The following is a 19,919-nucleotide window of genomic DNA, read 5'->3' as shown; positions in this document are numbered from 1 at the left end:
GATTTTTCTTTTCTTTAGGTGGAAATACTTTTACTCTTAAGGAGGTGTCTGAAGTATATGATGTTGTGTAGAGTCCTTTGACTTTGGCTCTGAATGTTTTAAGTGGCAAAGAGTCTGTGTAAGTTCCTTGGTTATAGGTAGCCTATATATAGTGGCTTTCTCAAATATTTGCTGTAGTAGTGTTGTGTTGGGCATGTCAGCAAGCCCACTGACTCCTGTGTAGCTTGGATGTCAGAACTCTTAGGGTATCTGACATTATTCCCCAGTGCTGTGCAGTTCAATCAGCAGATTTCTTATTTTATTTTACCATTTAGCCTCCAGGCAACTAGTTTGTGCTTATGGGTAAGAGCTGATTTCAGCCAATGTGGATGGCTGTGTATTTGATACTGGTTTACTGTGGGAAGTTCTCTGTTGCCTCAGGCCTTGTGCTGGTTTATATCAGTAAGTCACCATCAAAGGAGGTGCTTCCTGGTCTTCTCTCCAGGTTCTGGGATGTTCTTTGCTATTCTGGTGAATTCCCATTTTTCTTCTTGAATTAAAGCTCACAGAGTTTATCTTTACACACTGTTTCTCTATTTCTAAGTGACTGAAGCACACTTAGAGCCCGTAACCCACTATGTCAGGATAAAATAAATATTAACATCTTAAAAATATTAAATCTTCCACTGAATGAACATGGGACATTATTTAATTTACTCATGTCTTTATTAAATTTTTGTAACAAATTTTTGTAGTTTTAAATATACACGTCTTTTACCTCCTTGATTAAGTTTATTCCTAAATATTTTATTCTTTTGGTGCTATTGTTTATGAAATTGCTTTATAATTTTTTAAATGTTTATTGTTAGTGTATAGAAATGAAACTTATATTTGTGTGTTGATTTTGTATTGTGCAAATTTGCTTAATTTATTAGTTACAACAGCTTTTTTGTGGAAAATTAATGGTTTTCTATATAAAATATCATATCTCCTTAAAACAAATTTCACTTAGTAATTTTCAACTTGGATGACTTTTATTTCTTTATCTTATTATATAATTGTGGCTAGGACTTTTAGTACTATATTAAATATAAATGTCAAAAGCAGGTATCCTGTTCTTATTTCTGATTTTAGAGAAAATGTTTCCAGTCTTTCACCATGTTCCAAGAAGCCAAACAGAAAACTGGGACCAATAACCACAGTTAATATTGATGAACAAACAATCCTAAACAAAATACGAGCAAACAATATTCAACAACACATAAAAAGGATCATACACCATGTGCAAGTGAGATTTATCCCTGGGATGCAAGAATGATTTGATTTATGCAATTCAATAAATGTCATATGTCACACTAACAGAAAGAAAAATAAAAAAATATATATATCATATCAATAGACACAGCAAAAGAATTAGATAAAATGCAACATCATTTTGTGATAAAATCTCTCAGTAAATTGGGTATTAAAGTAATGTATCACAAGATAATAAAGGCCATATATGGCAAGCACACAGGTAACATCATACTCAGTGATGAAAAGCTGAAAGCTTTTTCTTTAAGATTAGCAACAAGACAAAGATGCCCCTTCCCACAACTTATAGTTAGTATAGTACTGGTAGTCCTAGCTAGTGCAATTAGGAGAGTGATTGTTGGTTAACACAGTTAGTATGTGCCTAACTTTACAAGACACTGCTCAACAGATTTTCTGATATGGTTTTGGAAGTTTCAGTTATTATAAGAACATACTTTCTATACTCCAATTTTATGCCACTGTAAAACAGTAATAAATGCCGGACTTTAAGACCTTTTTAAATACAATTTTTAAATAAACTACAATCCCAGTTTTAGATGATTTTCTATTTTTTTAACATTTTTTAAACAATATTTTAAGTTCTAGAGTACATGTGCAAAATGTGCAGGTTTGTTACATATGTATACATATGCCATGTTGGTGTGCTGCATCCATCAAATCGTCAGCACCCATTAACTCGTCATTTACATCAGTTATAACTCCCAATGCCATCCCTCGCCCTCCCGCCTCCCCATAATAGACCCCGGTGTGTGATGTTCCCCTTCCTGTATCCAAGTGATCTCATTGTTCAATTCCCACCTATGAGTGAGAACATGCGTGTTTGGTTTTCTGTTCTTGCGAAAGTTTGCTGAGAATGATGGTTTCCAGCTGCATCCATGTCCCTACAAAGGACACGAACTCATCATTTTTTATGGCTGCATAGTATTCCATGGTGTATATGTGTCACATTTTCTTAATCCAGTCTGTCACTGATGGACATTTGGGTTGATTCCAAGTCTTTACTATTGTGAATAGTGCCACAATGAACATAAGTGTGCATGTGTCTTTATAGCAGCATGATTTATAATCCTTTGGGTATATACCCAGTAATGCAATGGCTGGGTCATATGTTATTTCTAGTTCTAGATCCTTAAGTAATCGCCATACTGTTTTCCACAATGGTTGAACTAGTTTACAGTCCCACCAACAGTGTAAAAGTATTCCTATTTCTCCACATCCTCTTCAGCACCTGTTGTTTCCTGACTTTTTAATGATTGCCATTCTAACTGGTGTGAGATGGTATCTTATTGTGGTTTTGATTTGCATTTCTCTGATGGTCAGTGATGACAAGCATTTTTTCATGTGTCTGTTGGCTGTATGAATGTCTTCTTTTGAGAAATGTCTGTTCATATCCTTTGCCCACTTTTTGATGGGGTTGTTTGTTTTTTTCTTGTAAATTTGTTTGGGTTCTTTGTAGGTTCTCAAACCTTTGTAGGTTCTGGATATTAGCCCTTTGTCAGATGAGTAGATTGCAAAAATTTTCTCCCATTTTGTAGGTTGCCTTTTCACTCTGATGGTAGTTTCTTTTGCTGTGCAGAAGCTCTTTAGTTTAATTAGATCCCATTTGTCAGTTTTGGCTTTTGTTGCCATTGCTTTTGGTATTTTAGACAGGAAGTACCTGCCCATGCCTATGTCCTGAATGGTATTACCTAGGTTTTCTTCTAGGGTTTTTATGGTATTAGGTCTAACATTTAAGTCTCTAATCAGTCTTGAATTAATTTTCGTATAAGGAGTAAGGAAATGATCCAGTTTCAGCTTTCTACTTATGGCTAGCCAATTTTCCCAGCATCATTTATTAAATAGGGAATCCTTTCCCCATTTCTTGTTTTTCTCAGGTTTGTCAAAGATCAGATGGTTGCAGATGTGTGGTATTATTTCTGAGGGCTCTGTTCTGTTCCATTGGTCTATATCTCTGTTTTGGTACCAGTACCATGCTCTTTTGGTTACTGTAGCCTTGTAATATAGTTTGAAGTCAGGTAGCGTGATGCCTCCAGCTTTGTTCCTTTGACTTAGGATTGTCTTGGCAATGCCGGCTCTTTTTTGGTTCCATATGAACTTTAAAGCAGTTTTTTCCAATTCTGTGAAGAAACTCATTGGTAGCTTGATGGGAATGGCATTGAGAAGTCTATTTGATTCTTCTCTCTTTTCTTCTTCATTAGTCTTGCTAGCAGTCTATCAATTTTGTTGATCTTTTCAGAAAACCAACTCCTGGATTCATTGATTTTTTTGGAGGGCTCTTCGTGTCTCTATCTCCTTCAGTTCTGCTCTGATCTTAGTTACTTCTTGCCTTCTGCTAGCTTTTGAATGTGTTTGCTCTTGCTTTTCTAGTTCTTTTAATTGTGATGTTAGGGTGTCAAATTTAGATCTTTCCAACTTTCTCTTGTGGGCATTTAGTGCTATAAATTTCCCTCTACACACTGCTTTAAATGTGTCCCAGAGATTCTGGTATGTTGTATCTTTGTTCTCATTGGTTTCCAAGAACATCTTTATTTCTGCCTTCATTTCATTATGTACCTAGTAGTCATTCAGGAGCAGGTTGTTCAGCTTCCGTGTAGTTGAGTGGTTTTGATTGAGTTTCTTAGTCCTGAGTTCTAGTTTGATTGCACTGTGGTCTGAGAGACAGTTTGCTATAATTTCTGTTCTTGTACATTTGCTGAGGAGTGCTTTACTTCCAATTATGTGGTCAATTTTGTAGTAAGTGTGATGTGATGCTGAGAAGAATGTATATTCTGTTGATTTGGGGTGGAGAGTACTGTAGATGCCTATTAGGTCTGCTTGGTGCAGAGTTGAGTTCAATTCCTTGATATCCTTGTTAACTTTCTGTCTCATTGATCTGTCTAATGTTGACAGTGGGGTGTTGAAGTCTCCCACTATTATTGTATGGGAGTCTAAGTCTCTTTATAAGTCTCTAATGACTTGCTTTATGAATCTGGGTGCTCCTGTATTGGGTGCATATATATTTAGGATAGTTAGCTCTTCCTGTTGAATTGATCCCTTTACCATTATGTAATGGCCTTCTTTGTCTGTTTTGATCTTTGATGGTTTAAAGTCTGGTTTATCAGAGACTAGGATTGCAACCCCTGCTTTTTACTGCTCTCCATTTGTTTGTTAGATCTTCCTCTATCCCTTTATTTTGAGCGTATGTGTGTCTCTGCATGTGAGATGGATTTCGTGAATACAGCAAAGTGATGGGTCTTGACTCTTTATCCAATTTGCCAGTCTGTGTCTTTTAATTGGAGCATTTAGTCCATTTACATTTAAGGTTAATATTGTTATGTGTGAACTTGATCCTGTCATTATGATATTAACTGGTTATTTTGCTCATTAGTTGATGCATTTTTTTCCTAGTATCGATGGTCTTTACATTTTGGCATGTTTTTGCAATGACTGGTACTGGTTGTTCCTTTCCATGTTTAGTGCTTCCTTAGGGGTCTCTTGTAGGCAGGCCTGTTGGTGATAAAATCTTTAAGCATTTTCTTGTCTGTAAAGATTTTATTTTTCCTTCACTTATGAAACTTAATTTGGCTGGATATGAAATTCTGGGTTGAAAATTCCTTTCTTTAAGAATGTTGAATATTGGCCCTCACTCTATTCTGGCTTGTAGAGTTTCTGCTGAGAGATCAGCTGTTAGTCTGATGGACTTCCCTTTGTGGGTAACCCGACCTTTCTCTCTGGCTGCCCTAAACATTTTTTCCTTCATTTCAACTTTAGTGAATCTGACAATTATGTGTCTTGGAGTTGCTCTTCTCGAGGAGTATTTTTGTGGCATTCTCTGTATTTTCTGAATTTGAATGTTGGCCTGCCCTACTAGGTTGGGGAAGTTCTCCTGGATGATATCCTGAAGAGTGTTTTCCAACTTGTCTCTGTTTTCCCACTCACTTTCAGGCACCCCAATCAGATGTAGATTTGGTCTTTTCACATAATCCCGTATTTCTTGGAGGCTTTGTTCATTTCTTTTTCGTTTTTTTTCTCTAGACTTTTCTTCTCGCTTCTTTTCTTTCATTTGATCTTCAATCATTGATACTCTTTCTTCCAGTTGATAGAGTCGGTTACTGAAGCTTGTGCATTTGTCACGTATTTCTTGTGTCATGGTTTTTATCTCTGTTTAGCTATGCCCTGTCCCCAGAGGTGGAGTCTACAGAGAAGGCAGGCCCCTTTGAGCTGTGGTGGGCTCCACCCAGTTTCAGCTTCCCAGCGGCTTTGTTTACCTACTTAAGCTTCAGCAATGGCAGATGCCCCTCCTCCAGGCTTGCTGCTGCCTTGCAGTTAGATCTCAGACTACTGTGCTCGCAATGAGGGAGGCTCCATTGGCGTGTGACCCTCCAGGCCAGGTGTGGGATATAATCTCCTGGTGTGCCATTTGCTAAGACCCTTGGTAAAGCACAGTATTAGGGTGGGAGTTACCCGATTTTCCAGGTGCTGTGTGTCTCAGTTTCCCTTGGCTAGTAAAAGGGATTCCCTTCCCCCTTGCACTTCCCAGGTGAGGTGATGGCTCACCCTGCTTCAGCTCTCACTGGTGGGGCTGCACCCGCTGACCAGCCCACCAATTGTCTAGCACTCCCCAGTGAGATGAAATTGGTGCCTCAGTTGAAAATGCAGAAATCACACATCCTCTGTGTCACTCACACTGGGACCTGGAGGCTGGAGCTGCTTCTATTCGGCCATCTTGTCCCAGGATCTGATTTTCTATTTTCTACTAAGCCTCTGCAAAAGCTTCTGGGCCACAGTGTGTCCACTAAACACAAAGGTATTTTTGAATAATTCTGTTGCCTTGACCTTTGATGCATACCATGTCTACTTTAAAAACACTGGTATGACAAAATTTCTTTTGTATTGCTAAATTTAAAACACATTCTTTGGAAAATTTGCACCCTTTATATTATTGCCTACTAGGTAATCAATATTAACACATGTAAAATCTTTTAAATCATTTTCTAAAAAGCATAGCCTACATGCATTATGCTACAAGGTAACTTGCTTCTTTACTCAAAAAAAAAATATTGCTTATATCAAAACATCTCATGTACCCCATAAGTGTATGCCGCTATGATGTACCAACACGAATTAAAAATGAAAAATTGAAAAATCTTACCTACCTTTTAAAATATTTGAGATGCTTAGAAAGTTAACTGTAGTATAATATAAAAATATTTATAATGCTGATGGTTGTTGTGAAAACTTGATTCTTGTATTTTGAGTTTAAAAGAATTTAAACATGAGACACACTGCAAAGGAAACATAGTATAGAGCAATGCATTTCAAAGGAGAAAGAATACTCTGAAAGTTAGGTGCAGAATAGACAGTACACCCTGAGGGGCAATTCACAGCGAGCTACCCATGAGGATGAGAAAGCAAAGACTGGCATTAGGGGGACTCCTTTTATGGAAGTCTTACATGATTATTCATAAGGGTGTGGGAAATAATGTTGCTAGTAAGCATATTATGGGTGGTCCTTTGGCTGCACATGCACAGTAGCTGTACATGCTTGTCCATACATCACGTGTCCCATTAGCATCTTAAATCTCCACCCAGTGGTCTGTTTTTTACTATTGTTAGAGCAAATCATCAGTCTGAGGACAGGTAAAATCAAAATATGCCTGCTTTCTACAGGGCAACTTCCCTTATGGAGATAGCTTTTCTTCAATGAGCTTAACTGCAATACGAATGCAGGGATTCATTTTGTTGATGGTGTGGTCACCATGGTTCCCACATCCTGAGGACATGGTTACCACCTTGACTATCTATCTTCTGTCAATTTTCCCTTAAGTGATTTCAGGCTCACAGTCATACGGAAGGTGGAGGGGCTAGGTTACTTAATCCAGAGTTGCTTCCTGCTGAGTGGGTCATGATCCCTGCTTAGCCTGGGCCCTAAAGTCTCTTCCTGTCTGGTCTAAGGAGTTTTAAGTCATGTTGTTTGTGGGAATGGTGGGTGAGATGTGAGATAGCTTATTAGCAGCCAAATGTTGGAGGCCTTGCGAAACCATCACATGGGCCTGGAATTGCTGTAGGAGAGAGAGCAAGAAACTGGTTAGCACTTTAAACAAAGTTGGACTGAAAGTTACAGCTAAAAGTATGGTAATAATTGGCACTATTAAAGGAAGCAAGGCTGATAATATCCATTGTTTCCTAGTTCCTGTTATAGTTTCCAAAGACTCAGTTTTCTTTTTTTTTTTTTTTTTTTTTTTTGAGACGGAGTCTCGCTCTGTCGCCCAGGCTGGAGTGCAGTGGCCAGATCTCAGCTCACTGCAAGCTCCGCCTCCCGGGTTCACGCCATTCTCCTGCCTCAGCCTCCCGAGTAGCTGGGACCACAGGCGCCGCCACCTCGCCCGGCTAATTTTTTGTGTTTTTAGTAGAGACGGGGTTTCGCCGTGTTAGCCAGGATGGTCTCGATCTCCTGACCTTGTGATCCGCCCGTCTCGGCCTCCCAAAGTGCTGGGATTACAGGCTTGAGCCACCGCGCCCGGCCAAGACTCAGTTTTCTTTGCCTGGGTATTAATATTCTTAATGTTTTCTTGGAACAAAGTAGACTAATTAATGTAAAAACAGCATTCCTCTTTTAGGTACAAACATGTTCCTCCTTGTCCAGTTCTGACATCTACGGCTCTTCAGTCTTGTAGGACTACAGCAGCCAGGGAGTCCAGCTGTCCTTGAAGTCTAGTGAGGCCCTCTGCTCTTTTTGGAGGGTCACTGTGGTCTCCTGAGAGTTTATGCTTGATTCCCAAGGCTCCACCTTCTGTGGCTGACCCTGCTAATCCCAACAGAGAGGATAGCATCAAACCTAAGGGAATAAGGGGTCTTACATGTAGGTGGATCTTGTGATGTTGGTACATGGGAAAAGGAAGAGATGCATGAGCCCATTTGAAAGTTAAATAAGGAGAAATGAAAGCAATGGAGGATCATCTCCTCCATAGTGGAGGGAGTTGTAGATATGATAAAGATTCAAAACGCCCCACCTCTGCCAAATTTCTTGTGATGGTGAAATTTGTGCTGCAGAAATATTTTGCATGAAGGTGGTAAAAGTAATGAAAGTTCAGTGGTCACTGTGATTATCAGAGAATGGTAGAGTTAGGTGGTATTAATAAGCTTTAAAAATAAGCTTCCTTTTTTAGAGTCCCATCAAAAAATGTGTAGATGACCCAGTAATAAAAGCTTGGTTATATTGACTCTCTTGGAGTTCTTCTATGAAAATAGTATAGTTGGTACAATTGTTTTAAAGGCAGAAGGGAAATTGTTTTGGGTAAAAGATAAGATAAGAAAGCATTTTTCCCTTTGTCAAAGAGGAACTATTATTGATATAATTAGAAAGGAAGTTTGAACTGACCATAGCCAGGTTCAAGGAAGTTTCTTTGTATTGCTTGTTTAGCCAGATATTCCCATTTTATGGGCCAATGGGTTTGTTCCAGGAGGTGTTCCAGTCTTCTTAAGGCAAAATATGACATATTTTCTACTTTTGGAAGTCATGCAAAGCCAACAAGGCTAAGTTAATTTTAATAAGCTGGGAGTATGATTTATTATTTCTTTAGCAGATAAAGTCATTTTACTAAGAGTGAGTAAATAAGAGAAAAATTAAAAAAATACTTATCTTTTAAGGTGATCTCATTTTGAGCTGTTTTCTTGAATAGAAACTTATGCTGAGAAAATATTCATTGTTTGATGTTTTGGGTTTTCATTATTTATTGGACAGGAGCTTTAGACCCTCCAGTGCTTCACAAGAATAACTTGGAGTCTGCATTGTGTGTTTTTGTGATGACTTAAAAGAAATAATTTTTATTTGTGATAAGTGCACCCAAGTCCCCATACCCCTAAGTTTTACTGCAATTGAAGTTGGTCAGCTGTAGGATAGAGTGAAAATCCTAGTTTGGTATTTGCTAGTAACACCAATGACAGTATGGTATTTGGCAGACAGAGGTCCAGGGCAGAAAGTGAGGGTTGACAGGTTGGCCCCTACGTTTAAAAGGAAATTGGTATTTCTACCTTTCACACCCAGAGTCACCCAAGACTCCATTGCTGTGATTGGGACTGATTGCTACACGGGAGAGTCATTGTTAGCTTTGGGTCTTTTTAGTCTTTGGCCTGGGTCAATAAGGAATTAGGAGTCCCCTCCGCCCTTCAGAGTTGGGACACTTCTTCTTCCAATGCCATTCTTTACCACGTTGATGATAGGATCCAGGGGGTCTATAAGCCTGAAGGCCCTTAGCCCTTGTTACTGATTTGGCTCCAGTGCCAAGACTTCTTTGAAATGCTGCAATAGCCCTTTGGGTTCCATCCAGAATGATCAGGAGGTGGAAGTTTTCCCATAGCGAGGGCCAACAATTGGTCCTGTCTTTTGTCTCTCCTTTCTTTGATTTCTATGTGCCTTTTTCACTCTGCCTTGGGTTTTGCAGAACAAAAAAGCTATATGTAGTCACTTATTTATTGGGGATTTGGAGACCCATAGCTAGTTTTTGTTAGGTTTTCTAATATCTGGGGTAGACTGGTTAAGGGGGTAGGTCTCTAAGAGGATTTGGTACGTTTCTCTATTTGTTACCTTCCTGAGAGAAAGAGAGTGAGTAGTCTGTTTTTCATTTTATGCTGGCAATAGGATACCCTGTTACAAGTTGTTCCAATGGGACTGGGCTCTTCAGGGAGTGTCTGGTAAATACGTTGATATGGAAGGGATGCAGAAGACTGTGTTTCTGGTAAGGAAGGACTAGTAGAAGGAGTAGAAGCTCAAGAGGTTTGAGGAGTAAATCTGAACTAGATTATAAGGAAAGGAAGCTGTTAATGGGAAGCACATTTCCTAATATAGAGTCATTAATTACATTGGGTTTCTTCGAACTCTTTTGAAAAACATGGAAATATATTTGGTATTTGTGTTTAAGAAGCTTTTCTTAGTATAGACAAGTTTAGTTAGGTGGAAGAATAATGCCAGGGTCCCCTTAGCCCCTGGAAAATTTCTTATCAACCTCCTTTATTTTTATAAAAAGGTGTAATTATACAACAGTATTGTTTGGGGCCATGCTGTGTTGAATAAACCTAATCATTGAGCATTTATTCATACATTTTTCACTTTATTAATGGCAAACCTTATATATGTGCCCTTAATGCTTTAATTTTGCTCTTAAAATCATGGTTTAGCAGGTGTAAGTGGTCATACCTCTTAGGATTCTTAGGTTCCATAAAGGGAATTTGGGAGAAAATGTGTCTTACCCAGCAATTTAAGTATTCTTCTGTGTAAAGACAAAACTTCATTCACCCTGGCCAAAAGTGGAGGAGCCTTGACACACACAGAAGAAATGGGCTTTAGGACACATCATATTAGCCTTACAGGTGAGAGATAAAAATAAAGGAGATGAAAGTCTTTAAGTACAGATGGATCAAAAAGCAAAATAAGTTTTCATGAAAACAGAGAACCCAAAAATGATGAAATGCAACAAAGTGCAAACATAACAGGATATTTGTTACTAGTAAGATAAAATGAAGCTCTTTAGACATTTTGAGGCCTGTGCTTAAGCCCCGCAACCTTCACAATCCTCCTGTCCAGGAGGACCAGAATGACCTAGATCTACCCAGTGTGGACTTTGAAACCCTCCCACTTCCACCATCACCCATCAGCATGAACTGAGAAATCAGACAGAGGGAACAAAGTCACAGTGGTTGAGGGGAAATGTTCTGGAGATTTACAAGTGGAAGAATGAGAGGAAAGGGAGAGACTAAGCGATGAAAAAGAAAATCCTAAGCCTTAAAGTGGTGAGGATGTGACCAAGAGTTTTAGCTTTGGTCACTTTAAAATCTCTTAATTCATACAGCTTAAAAATATTCCAATTTTATTTAGTATAAAACCTAGAGATGTTTCAGTGAGAGTAGAGAAGTAGCTCTCCAGGTGCCAAGATAATCAAATGATAGATACATAGATCAAAGTTGAGGAGGTCATGGGCATCCACATAAGCAAAGTTAGACCATGATGGGGTCCAAGGTGTCCCCTTGCATTTCCATAAAACTGAAGCCCTAGGAGATCATGGACATTTGCCATGCACCACCCTAGGTCTCACCAGCCCTGGTAATCACCAGGCCAGACTGAATTCGCCCCCAATGCCAGCTGGGGGGCCCAGATGTCTTGCTGACAAATCTTCTCCTACCTGATTTGCCATTAAAAAAAATGTCAATAGGTTTTTGGGGAACAGGCAGTTTTGGGATACATGGATAAGTTATTTAGTGATGATTTCTGAGATTTTGGTGCACCCATTACTTGAGCAATGTACACTGTACCCAATGTGTTGTCTTTTATCCCTCACCACCCTCCCACAGTTCCCAAGTTCCCAAAGCCCATTATATTATTCTTATGCCTTTGTATCATCATAACTTAGATCCCACTTATGGGTGAGAACATACAATGTTTGGTTTTCAATTCCTGATTTATGTTACTTAGAATAATGGTCTCCAATTCCATCCAGGTTGCTGTGAATGACATTATTTCATTTACATTTATGACTGAGTAGTATTCCACGATGTATATATACCACATTTTCTTTATCCACTCATTGATTGTTGGGCATTTGGGCTGGTTCCATATTTTTGCAATTACAAGTTGTACTGGCTATAAACATTCATGTGAGAGGATCTTTTTCATATAATGACTTCCTTTCCTCTGGGTATATACTCAGTAGTGGGATTGGTGAATCAAATGGTAGTTCTATTTTTAGCTCTTTACGGAATCTCCACACTGTTTTTCATAGTGGTTGTAGTAGTTTACATTACCACCAATAGTATAGAAGTGTTCCTATTTCACAACATCCATGCCAATATCTATTTTTTTTAATATGGTCATTTTTGCAGGAGTCAGGTGGTATCGTATTGTCGTTTTGATTTGCATTTCCCTGATCTTTAGTGATGTTGAGCATTTTTAATATGTTTGTTGGGCATTTTGATATCTTCTGTTGAGAATTGTCTATTCATTTTCTTAGCCCACTTTTTGATGGGATCTTTTTTTCTTGCTAATTTCTTTGAGTTCCTTGTAGATTCTGGATATTAGTCCTTTGTCAGATGTATAGATTTTGAAAATTTTCTCCCACTCTGTAGGTTGTCTGTTTTCCCTGCTCACTGTTCCTTTTACTGTGCAGAAGGTCTTCAGTTTAATTAAGCCCCACCTTTTTATCTTTGTTTTTATTGCATTTGCTTTTGGTTTCTTGGTCATGAAATCTTTCCCTAAGCCAATATCTAGAAGGTTTTTTTGATATTATCTCCTAGAACTTATATATTTTCAGATTGTAGATTTAAGTCCTTAGTCCACCTTGAGTTGATTTTTGTATAAGGTGAGAGATGAGGATCCAGATTTATTCTGCTACAGGTGGCTTGCTGATTATCTCTGCACCATGTGTTAAATAGGGTGTACTCTTCCTACTTTATGTTTTTATTTGCTTTGTCAAAGATCCATTGGCTGTAAGTTTTAGGGTTTATTTCTAGATTCTCTATTCTGTTGTATTGGTCTATATGCCTATTTGTTTGCCAGTACCATGCTGTTTTGGTGACTATGGCCTTATAGTATAGTTTTAAGTCAAGTAATGTGATGTCTCCAGATTCGTTCTTTCTGCTTAGTCTTGCTTTGGCTATGCAGGCTCTTCTTTGGTTCCATATGAATCTTAGGATTGTCTTTCCTAGTTCTGTGAAGAATGATGATGGTATTTTGATGGAAATTTCTGTAAATATCTGTTAAGTCCACTTGTTTTAGGGTATAGTTTAAGTCCATTGTTTCTTTGTTGACTTTATGTCTTGATGACCTGTCTAGTGCTGTCAGTGGAGTATTGAAGTTCCCAGCTATTATTGTGTTGCTCTCTATCTAATTTCTTAGTTTTAGTAGTAATTGTTTTCTAAATTTTGGAGCTCCAGGATTATGTGTTTTATTTTGCTGTTGGACAAGGCCTTTTATCATTGTATAATGTTCCTCTTTGCCTTTTTAAACTGCTGTTGCTTTAAAGTTTGTCTTGTCTGATATAAGAATAGCTATCCCTGCTTACTTTTGGTGCCCATTTGCATGGAATTTCTTTTCCCACCCCTTTTACCTTAAGTTTCAGTGAGTTCTTACGTGTTAGGTGAGTCTCTTCAAGGCAGCAGATACTTGGGTGGTGAATTCTTATGAATTCTTTATCTTTAGAATGGAGCATTTAGGATATTTACATTCAATATTCACATTGAGATATGAGTTACTATTCCATTCATTGTGTTATCTGCTGCCTGAATACCTTTATTTATTTATTGTATTTTTGTTTTATAGGTCCTGTGAGATTCATGATTTAAAGAGGTTCTGTTTTCATGTTTCTTTTCAGGATTTGTTTCAAGATTTAAAGCTCCTTTTAGCAGTTCTTACAGTGCCAGCTTGGTATTGGTGAATTCTCCCAGCATATGTTTGTCTGAAAACAAAAATGTGTCTTTCCTTCATTTATGAAGCTTAGTTTCACTGAATACAAAATTCTTGGGTGATAATTGTTTTGTTTAAGAAGTCTGAAAATAGGGCTGTGAGGCAAAAGCACAAGGTAACTCATCAAGGAAAAACTATCAGATTAACAGCAGATTTCTCAGCAGCAGAAACCCTCCAAGCTAGAAGGGATTGGGGCCCCATCTTCAGCCTCCCTAAACAAAACAATTCAGAGATTTTGTCTTGGTTTTCATCCATTGCTGGTGAGCTAGTGTAATCATTTGAGGGTGTTAAAGAACCTTGTTTTGTCATATAACCAGAGCTGTTTTTCTGATTCTTTCTCATCTGGGTAGACTATGTCAGAGAGAAGATCTGGGACTCAAGGGCTGCTGTTCAGATCTTTTTTTTCCCACAAGGTGATTGCTTGATGTGATGTTCTCTTCTTTTCCCTATGGATGGAGTTTCCTGAGAGCCAAACTGAAGTGATTATTATTTCTCTTCTGTATCTAGCCACCCAGCAGAGCTACCAGACTCTGAGCTGGTACTGTGGGGTGTCTGCACATTGTCCTGTGCTGTGAACTGTTGAGGTCTTTCAGCTGTGTATACCAACACAGTATTTGGGCTGTCTCTCAGGTCCTGCAGGAGAAATCTGCTTCCTTAAAAGGGTCTGTGAATTATCTCGGCCTTTGTGGTATTTTCTTGCAGTAGTTCTTTGAGTGGAAGTTTACAGTGCAAGTCTCCACATGCTGCTCTGTCCATCCGAATGGGAGCTACAATTTATTCCTGCCTCCCGTTCACAATTTTTTTCATGATCCAGTTGTCTATTCTGTTCCATTGGTTCATATGCCTGTTTTTATACCAGTACCAGTTCTTGTAGTGCTGACTTTGTAGTGGTGAATTCTTTCAACACTTATTTGTCTGAAAAAGACTGTATCTTTCATTTTTATGAAGGTTAGTTTCAATGGATACAAAATTCATTGCTGATAATTGTTTTGCTTAAGGAAGCTAAAAAAGGACTTGAATTTCTTCTAGCTTGTAGGGGTTCTGCAGAGAAATTTGCTATTAATCTGATAGATTTTCCTTTATAGGTTACCTGAGGTTTTTGCCTCACAGTTCTTAAGATTCTTTCCTTTATTTTGACTTTAGATAACATAATGGCTAGGTGCCTAGGCGATTATCTTTTTTTGTGATGAATTTCCCAGGTTTTCTTAAAGCTTCTTGTTTTTGGATGTCTGAATTTCTAGCAAGGCCAGGAAAGTTTTCCTAGACTATTTCCTCAAATATGTTTCCAAACTTTTAGATTTCTCTTCTTCCTTGGGAACACCAATTATTCTTAGGTTTTGTCATTTAACATAACCCCAATATTCTTGGAGAAGTTGAGAAGTTGGTTTACTTTTTATTCTTTTTTTTTTTTTCTTTTTTGTCTTTGTCAGATTGGATTCATTTGAAAGGGTTGTCTTCAAGCCCTGAAGTTCTTTGTTCTGCCCGTGTGATTCTACTGTGGAGACTTTTCAGTGTATTTTGCATTTTTCAAAGTGTGTCTTTCATTTCTAGAAGTTGTGATTGTTTTTTATTTATGCCATTTATTTCATGGAAGAATACTGTTTTCATATCCTGTATCATGTTTTTGATTTCTTTACATTGGTATTCACCTTTCTCTGGTGCCTCATTGAGTAGCTTAATAATCAAATTTCTGAATTCTTTTCTGGAAATTCAGAGATTTCTTGGTGCATATCTATTGTTGGTGAGCTAGTGTGATCTTCTGGGGATATGAAAGAAAGTTGTTTTGTCATATTACCAAAATTGTTTTTCTGATTCCTTCTCATTTGGGTAGACTATGTCAGCGGAAAGATCTGCTGCTCAAGCACTGCCATTTAGAATCTTTTTGTCCCATGGGGTGCTCCCTTGATGTGTTGCTTTTCCCCTTCCCCTAGAGATGTAGCTTCCTAAGAGCTGAACTGCAGTGATTCTTATTTCTTTTCTCAGTCTAGCTGCCCAGCAGAGCTACTGGGCGCCAGACTGGTATGGGTGAGTGTCTGCAGAGTCCTGTGATGTCATCTATCTTCAGGTCTCTAAACCATAGATTCCAGCACCTGGTCCAGTGGAGGTAGCAAGGGAGTGAGGTGGACTCTGTTTGGGACCTAGGTTGTAGTGTTGTTTAGTGCACTGGTTTTCTCAAATGTTGGTTGTGTGCTGGCAGTGAAATTGTCATTTGGATGGACTTAGGACCTCTGGTTGCAGGATGTTACAGGTAGTGAAGTTTGCTGTTATTTTCTCATTTCTTAGGGCAGGGTTATTCTTTTATGGGTTTCCGTAATGTTTTATGTTGGTTGGCCTCCATCCAGGGTGTGTCACTTTCAAGAGAGCATCAGCTGTGGTAGCATAGGGAAGATACAAGCTTGCCGTAGGGTCACCTGGATAAGTACTCAGGTTTCTCAGGTAGTAGGTGGGGCCATAGAGCTTTCCAGAGATTATGCCAGCTACTAGCGTAGGTAGAGAAAGACAGTCAGGTTGGGGGCAGGCTTAGGTGTTTCTGAGCTCAGACTCTTATTGGGTGGGGCTTGCAGCATCCACTGTGGGAGATGGGGGTTTCTCAGACCAATGGAGTTATGTTCCCAGGGGGATTATGGCAGCCTCTGCTGCAACATACAGGTTACCAGGAAAGTAGGAAAAAGCCAGCAGTGACAGGCCTCACATAGCTCTCATTCAGCCAGAAAAGCCAGTCTCATTTCCATCATACTCCTCCAACGACACCAAGCCTGTGTCTGGGCAGCTGGTGAACAGGGGTGGGAACTTGCCCCAGGTTACAAGCCTCCCCTCTGAGAAAGCAAGTAGGGCTTTCAGGCTTTGCCCCTCCCCACCAGTTTCTGTGCTCATACCTGCACTTCCTGTTCTCCTCCCACCCATGGACTCTACCCTAGAAAATTCATGCTCAGTCAAAATTACTACAAAGTTTAGCTGGAAATTTTCTACTCCTTGTGGTCTTTCCCCAATTCCACTGGCAGCCCTCCCCAAGGAACCCTGTGAGATAAAGTAAAAAATGGGTTCCCTGGGCTTTTTTGGGGGACGGGAGTGCCTACAGGGCTCTTCCCATTTCTACGTTTATATTTCATTTGGCTCTTTAAATTTGTTTCAGCTCTAGGTAAGGTTAAATCCTTCTTCCACGATCTGAATTTTCAGGCTCCCTAGTGAGAATGTGTGTTTGGAGGTGGACTTATCCTCTCTCACACTTTGGGCGCTCACAGATTTTTGGCTGTCTCTCAATGTTTGCAGCAGCAAGTTGCTTCTTTCAAAGGGTCTGGGAAATATTTTTGTTATTTAGGTATGTTCCTGTGGTAGTTCTTGGAGCAAAAGTTCATAATGTGAGTATCCGCACACTGTTCTGTCCATATGAGTGAAAGCTGCAAGTTAGCCCTGCCTTCTATCCACCATTTTCCACCTGATGTGCCATTTTTGATGCCCAGTTATAATGATTGGGTGTAGTCTCCATGATGGGTATCAATGTGGCCATGCATCTTGTACTCAACATGAATGGCCACTTGAAAAGTCTCCTGAAAAAGTCTAAAAGCACATAGATTCTGCAAGGATGAGACATTTTTGGCAAATTAAGTTTAATGTGTCCCTCAAGGTAAACAAAAATCTTTGAGGAGATTGCTTAAATAACAAACAACTTATAATACCTAATAAGTACTAGTCAGTTGAGAACCTTGGAAGGACCGCAAAACAAAAAGTGAGACAAAAACAGCTTAAGAGTCCAAAGGCTGAGTAATCAGGGCATTCCATCCAAAAAAAGGGTAATTATTAACGTAGCAAAAGTATCAGCCAAATGGGAGACAATCACAATTCTTTGCTCACAGAATGTGAGTGATTTAAAAATGTCTCACCCCTCCCAGAGCCATAATAAAACAGCACTTGGCAAAGCAATTATAGTTAACTAGGTAGGCTGGGACTGCCATATTTCTCAACGTGGCTGAAAGGAAACTGAGCTAAATGAAGCAGACAAACCTCTCTCCAATTTGCAGCACTAGAAAATTTTTAAAAATTATTATTATACTTTAAGTTCTAGGGTACATGTGCACAATATGCAGGTTTGATACATAGGTATACGTGTGCCATGTTGGTTTGCTGCAACTATCAACTTGTCATTTACATTACGTATTTCTCCTAATGCTATCCCTCCCCCAGGCCCCCTCCCCACGGGAGGCCCCAGTGTGTGATGTTCCCCGCCTTGTGTCTAAGTGTCCTCATTGTTCAATTCGCACCTAGGAGTGAGAACATGCAGTGTTTGGTTTTCTGTCCTTGTGATAGTTTGCTGAGAATTATGGTTTTCAGCTTCATCTATGACCATGCAAAGGACATGAACTCATCCTTTTTCTTTTTTATGACTGCATAGTATCCCATAGTGTATATGTGCCACATTGTCTTAATCCTGTCTATCATTGATGGACATCTGGGTTGGTTCCAAGTCTTTCCTATTGTGTATAGTGCTGCAATAAACATATGTGTGTATGTGTCTTTACAGTAGCATGATTCATAATCCTTTAGGTTATATATCCACTAATGGAGTTGCTGGGTTAAGTGCTATTTCTAGTTCTAGATCCTTGAGGAATCGCCACACTGTCTTCCACAATGGTTGAACTAATTTACACTCCCACCAACAATGTAAAAGCGTTCCTATTTCTCCACATCCTCCCCAGCGGCTGTTGTTTTCTGGCTTTTTAATGATCGCCATTCTAACTGGTGTGAGATGGTATCTCATTGTGGTTTTGATTTGCATTTCTCTGATGGCCAGTGATGATGAGCATTTTTTTTTATGTGTCTGGTGGCTACAGAAATGTCTTCTTTTGAGAAGTGTCTGTTCATATCTTCTGCCCACTTTGTGATGGGATCGTTTGTTTTTTTCTTGTAAATTTGTTTGAGTTCTTTGTAGATTCTGGATATTAGCCCTTTGTCAGATGGGTAGATTGTAAAAATTTTCTCCCATTCTGTAGGTTGCCTGTTCACTCTGATGGTCGTTTCTTTTGCCATGCCAAGGCTCTTTCATTTAATTAGATCCCATTTGTCAATTTTGGCTTTTGTTGCTATTGTTTTTGGTGTTTTAGTCATGAAGTCCTTGTCCATGCCTATGTCCTGAATGGTATTGCCTAGGTTTTCTTCTGGGGTTTTTATGATTTTAGGTCTAGCATTTAAGTCTTTAATCCATCTTGAATTAACTTTTGTATAAGGTGTAAGGAAGGGGTCCACTTTCAGCTTTCTACATATGGCTGGCCAGTTTTCCCAGCACCATTTATTAAATAGGGAATCCTTTCCCCATTTCTTGTTTTTATCAGATTTGTCAAAGATCAGATGGTTGTAGATGTGTGGTATTATTTCTGAGGGCTCTATTCTGTTCCATTGGTCTATATATCTGTTTTGGTACTAGTACCATGCTGTTTTGGTTACTGTAGTCTTGTAGTATAGTTTGAAGTCAGGTAGCGTGATGTCTCCAGCTTTGTTCTTTTGGCTTAGGATTGTCTTGGCAATGCTGGCTCTTTTTTTGGTTCCATGTGAACTTTAAAGTAGCTGTTTCCAATTCTGTGAAGAAAGTCATTGGTAGCTTGATGGAGATAGCATTGAATCTATACATTATCTTGGGCAGTATGACCATTTTCACTATACTGATTCTTCCTATTCATGAGCATAGAATGTTTTTCCATTTGTTTGTGTCCTCTTTTATTGTGTTGAGCAGTGGTTTATAGTTCTCCTTCAAGAGGTCCTTCACATCCCTTGTAAGTTGGATTCCTAGGTGTTTTATTATCTTTGTAGCTATTGTGAATGGGAGTTCACTCATGATTTGGCTCTCTATTTGTCTGTTATTGGTGTATAAGAATGCTAATGATTTTTGCACACTGATTTTGTATCCTGAGACTTTGCTGACGTTACTTATCAGCTTAAGGAGATTTTGGGCTGAGATTATGGGGTTTTCTAAATATGTAATCACGTTATCTGCAAACAGGGACCATTTGACTTCCTCTTTTCCTAATAGAATACCCTTTATTTCTTTCTCTTGCCTGATTGCCCTGGCCAGAACTTCCAACACTACATTGAATAGGAGTGGTGAGAAAGGGCATCCTTGTCTTGTGCCGGTTGTTAAAGGGAATGCTTCCAGTTTTTGCCCATTCAGTATGATATTGACTGTGGGTTTGTCATAAAGAGA

The sequence above is a fragment of the Macaca fascicularis genome, chromosome X (assembly GCF_037993035.2).
Source record: "Macaca fascicularis isolate 582-1 chromosome X, T2T-MFA8v1.1".
In the NCBI taxonomy this organism is placed as follows: Eukaryota; Metazoa; Chordata; class Mammalia; order Primates; family Cercopithecidae; genus Macaca; species Macaca fascicularis.
The sequence above is the reverse complement of the archived record's forward strand: the minus strand, read 5'-3'. Positions refer to the sequence as shown.